Raw genomic sequence first — 5765 nt, forward strand, 5'->3', positions numbered from 1 at the left:
GAAACAAAACAATCTTCCTCAAATTCATGGCGGCAACTTGCATCATATGCACATGAATTAGGGAAAATCACTACTTTCATTCAAACATATGCTTCATGAACGAAACACGAAGAAATGCTTACACAAGTTTCCAACACTAGGTTGATGTTCAACATGATTCATGGGGGGAGACAAAATGCTACTGATGGGCTCAACAGCAACACATCGGAATTTCCATATCACTGGACTTCCACCATCATGTGAACACGGTGATAGCATTGGTCAGACCAAAGATGTAATGGTGTATGCTCGAGGGATCAACCACGAGTAGGACAACATTACGAGCATCATTGGTACTGATTTGATTTGACGATAGCCCACACTCAAATCAAGGGATTGATAAGACAATAGGTCCAGCAACTGATCACAGGGACCAATCGATGAAGATATCATCTTTCTTCAACACACACTACACAAGAATATCCCTTTGGAACGAACTAAGTCAGACAAGTTTTTATCTTCCAACTCTCCAAGTTGTTGTCCAGCTTAACCAACTAGCTCAGGGATATCTAACACCGATTCTTGGAAAGAAGGTGGTTCATAAGAAACCAACTTGATCACGGGCTCAACATAACGGTCAGGTGACGACCTGGTAGTACTTCCGAGAAGATCTTCGGAAAATCACGAACCACCGATATGTTACTAAGCTCGAGAACAATCTTACTTTTCAGGGCAAGATGATATGATCAAATGAGCGAGGACTTGACAAATCCTAACTCATCAATCAAAGAGTGCACCAGGAAATAAGGACTAGGTAGCACGATCAATCTTAGAATGGTGATTCAATAACCAACATACTAAGAATAAAATTATTATCCTTTAACTACCAAGCAACGAGGTTGCTAGGAGTATTGATTTCACACATCACAATTCATTTGTCGGTATTCCGGTTGCATCAACACGGAACCGAGGAATGAAAAAGGATGGCGAGAAGTATCACTATGTCAAGAATTCACAAAAGGTGGTGCAATTCTCATGAAATTCCTGTCATAAAGAAGGTAATACTTCAGGGTAGAGCAGACCAGAAGCTGGATTGTAACTTGATCTGCGGAACACAGCTACTTTGACCCAATCCTAAATATGGATGAGGTACTGGAGTTTGTTTCTCCTAGTCATTCAGGATGGAATGGCTTGACGGGCCACAAGAGTAATAGGCATCGACAAACGAACGCGCGCATACTCTTGACTATCAATTGATAGACGAAGGTCAGTAGACAACTAAAGAGGGACAACTCAAAGGAACATATAACTTTCTGAGTTGTGGATGCATAAATTAGTATGTCGAACCGAGTTCAACATAATTCTTCCGGATAACCCATGCAGAAAGGTAGAACTGGCAGAGTCACGATTTATGAATGGAGAACTCCTCAAGAATAATCCTGTTGTGATATTTCAGTTCAACGAGGAACTTCTGCCATAAGTAGTTCATAGTATTTGGAGGAAAGGAATACCACGAACATCGAGGACTAATGCAAAGGTTACTAATAACCTAAAGGAACGAGCAAAACTATCAACATGAAGCAAGTAGGGTGAATCTCGGGTTCAAAACCCAGGGATAGAATACCTATTACTAAGTAGCATCACGGGATGCTTTCGAGGATAAAGGCCAGAATCATCACACTGGGACACCAATCATGGCTAAATTACTAGGTGATCCCCTAAGACACCTAGGGTCATAATAATAGCTCCAACATATATGTCAGGGCAATAAATTACCTCAACTCAACAATTAGTGTGATTGAGCTGGCATAAAGGAACATCGGAACCAGAGGGAAAGGATTTTGCAAATTGCTTCAAACTATTTAGAAACCTGGGATGACTCGGACAGCATAACGGCTGTAAATGCTCAGAAAAGATTTGAGACATTCACAAAATGGTGGCATAACCACTCAGAAGCACGATATCAAGGTTTCGAGATCAACAATTAACATACGGAAGTAGTAGAAACTGAACTCAAGCTTAAATCCAACAATCTTATAAGTCTACGGATTAGTAACACGTGATCCTGATAGAAAGAAGAGAAAGCCTAGTTCTTAATCCCCGTAGAAGAGAAGATGATGACTCAGATCAGAAGGCCATGAGGTATAAGGAGTAAAAAGAGCCTTACGTTCCATCCCACAATCAATTCCCTTATATAACTAAAGAATTTCTAGACTCAACTTCGACCAGTTTGGCTTGGTAATCCTACAGGCAGTCAAGCTCTGATACCAACGCTGTCAGGACCCCGACTCAATGCCACATCGATCTAGCATGTAACACCTCATATCACTTTGCGTCCTCACGCACGGTATTCCCACGGGTGTCGCCTTACCTTTGCCCGGGACCGTTTGCGCCTTTTGGCACACGTATATGACAGTGTCGCTAGCATCCATATGATAAGGAGCCCGGGCTGACATGGCTAGTCGTAAACCCAAAGCGACACAGACTTACAGGGACAGGCATCCATGACCCAGCATCGAACGTGTCGGTCATCAGCGAGTGAATCCAGGCTGTAGCACTGGGCTAGCAGGACTCCGGTGAACCGGGCTGTAGCGGGCTAACAGGACTCCGGTATTCGCCGCGTGACATTTCCCCGAAGGGACAGACACAGGAACGAAGAAGGACACATGCCGGCCAGCCTAAGTGTTCCGGAGCAGTAGCAAGCTACCATGGCTCGGTGGAAACACTAGGAGACATTTCCCCGTAAGAGAGGCTACTAAAGATAAACAACTAGATGGTCAGATCCCACACATACCAAGCATTTCAATAACATACACACAATATGCTCGATATGTGCAAATACAACATGGCATCACAACATGACTCTATGACTCAAGTAATCTATTCAATAGGCTCCGAGGAGCGAGATATTACAAACATGGGTCTCATGACCCAACATTCAGAGCATACAAATCAAGCACAAGCGGAAGCTATCATGTCTGAGTACAGACATCTATAAATGAAAGAGGCTGAGAAGCCTGACTATCTACCAAATCCTGCCGAGGCACAAGATCGTAGCTGAGGTAACAAGCTAAACGTCGAAGACCACGCGGAAATACTAGTGAGACTGAAGTCTCTCTGCAAAAACGTAAAATAGGCAAACGTGAGTACAAATGTACCCAGCAAGACTTACATCAGAACTATCTACATATGCATCATTATCAACAAAGGGATGGTGGGGTTTAACTGCAGCAAGCCAGCTTTGACTCGGTGGCTATTCTGAACTACGACTGCGAGTAACTTTTTTTGAGGTGGCGCACACGAGTCCACATATTCACCATATCAATACACCACTATGGATCCGCTCCTGTCTCCCTACGAGAACGCCATCCATAGCTCTCACGCTTATCTTGCGTATTTTAGAGTATCCACTTTCACTTGTCTATGAACTGATATAAGCAACCCAGAGGTCCTTTTCCGTGGACACGGCTATTCGAATAGATTAGGTTAACCCTGCAGGGGTGTACTTCTTCACACACGCTCTCACCACTTACCGCCGTTTACACGACATGTACTCGGCAACCTTCAAGCGGAAGCCCAACGTGGGTGTCGGCCACGACCTACCTAATCACCTAAGTCTCCAGTCCAGGTTTATCGCCTATTCGGGTTCCATCCATGAGGAGATCCGGCCGGAGTTTCGCTCACAGCCCCAAACGATGTGAACAGGGTTCCCGAGACACCAAACGGGCGCCCGGTACACCGTGCCACGTGCCTACCGCATCACAGCCCACCCCTACGGTCAGCGCTGCCCACGGCCTCCAGCATACTACAAACACCAGAAACTACTTGCAACTCCTGGACAGAGGACAAGGGTGAATAAGAAGCCGAGAGGGTCCATTGGTTTCGGGCCCAATGCGTGGTAGTAGCTGAATCATGGATCACAAACACAGAACTCAGTTCCTGAGGACGGCTGCAATGAGACAACCCACCATGTACTCCTACATGGCCTCTCACCGCTACCTTTACCAAATCGTGTTCACACACTTAGCTCACACACAATAGGACATGTTGACACGCCTCTGATTCATCCCCGATGAATCAGACCTGACTCAACTCTAAGCAGTAGCGGGCATGACAAACAAACATGAATGAGTAGGCACAACAGGGCTCAAACAACTCCTACTCATGCTAGTGGGTTTCATCTAATTACTGTGGAATGACAGGTCATGCAGAGGATAAAGGGGTTCAACTACCGCAGCATGTAACAGTTGAATCGGTGTTGTCCTAATGCAGTAAAAGAGAGCAGGAGCGAGAGAGTGGGATTGTATCGAAATGAACAAGGGGGTTTTGCTTGCCTGGCACTTCTGAAGATAACATTGAGTCTTCATCAGTGTCAACGATCACATCATCGGCATCACGTCTATCGAGAGGGGACAAATACCGGTAACATAGAAAGGAACACAATCAATGCAATGCACAATATGATGCATGATCATGACATGGCAAAATTAATGTGTTTTGGGCTAATGCAACTAGCAACAGATTAAATGAAGTTGGTTTGAATACAAGATTCAAATTCAAACTCCACATGTGATTATTCAAATGCCATTTAATTGATTTGTGCTAAACAGCAGCTATAAGTTGTTCTACCATGCATGAAAGTGGTACAGATGGATTCCTTGAATTTTTCTGATAATTTTTCATATATAATTTATTTAATTTGGAGTTACGGTTGAATTTCTATGATTTTTAGAAGTTTATACAAATTTCTGGAATTTTCTGAATTATATTAAATCCAGAAAATGAGTTATGACATCAGCACTGCGTCATGCTTGCGTCAGCAAGTCAACAGGGCTGCCCCGGGTCAAATCTGACGTGTGGGGGCCACACGTCAGTGACACAGTGCTGGCTGGAGTCACAGACATGTGGGGCCGGTCAAAGGCCACGTCAGCGAGGTCAACGCCGACGCGTGGGGCCACTGCAATTAGATTAAACTTAATCTATTTTAGTTAGCCGGTTAGTTAGACCGTGGGGCCCGGCTGTCAGTGGCTCTGGGGGTTAGTTAGTGGGGTCATTAGCGCTAATGACGACGCCACGTCAGATACGCCGGCGATGAGTCGCCGGTGACCACAGAACACGGCGGGGCACGCCGGACTTGCGCTAGAGGCGTCAGTTTGGCGCGCTGAGGGCACCAGGGGATGGCCCTTGCTCCCGCGCATCCAGAGGACCGAGTGGGAGGTCGTGGGGTCGACGGAGCTCGTCGGAACGGAGCTCGCGGCGGCGCCGGAGTTCGGACCTCGGCGAAAACGGCGTTGTGGAGCACGGGCGAGTGAGGTAAGGCACTGCGCAGCCTCCTGGATTCACCACGAGCTCGGTGAGATGCACGGGCGCGACCCGTTCGAGCTCAGGCCACGGCGGCGACATGGTCAGCGGCGGCCGGAGTTCGGCCGCGACGGGGCTATGGCCTAGAGCTCCCAAATGCGAGGGGAGAGAGAGGGGTTCTGCACGGAGGCTCACCGCGGAGCTGTAGGGGGGGTCAGTGGGCTCGGGGGCGCGCCGGAGTGGCCGAATTCGACGGAGACGGCACCGGGGCCGAAGCTCGGAGATGATGACGATGGCGGCTGCTCGGGGCCCTTCCGGTCACGTGGCTCGGTGAGGGGGTTGGCGATGAGGTGCAGGAGCTCGGGAGCACGCCGGAGAGGGGAGGGGGTGGCCGTGGTCATGGCTACGGCGAGCGGCGCTCCCAGGTGCGTTCGGTGACGAGAGGGAGGGAGAACAGAGGAGGAGGAGGGGGTCCAGAGAGAGAG

This window comes from Triticum dicoccoides, chromosome 4A (assembly GCF_002162155.2).
Source record: "Triticum dicoccoides isolate Atlit2015 ecotype Zavitan chromosome 4A, WEW_v2.0, whole genome shotgun sequence".
In the NCBI taxonomy this organism is placed as follows: Eukaryota; Viridiplantae; Streptophyta; class Magnoliopsida; order Poales; family Poaceae; genus Triticum; species Triticum dicoccoides.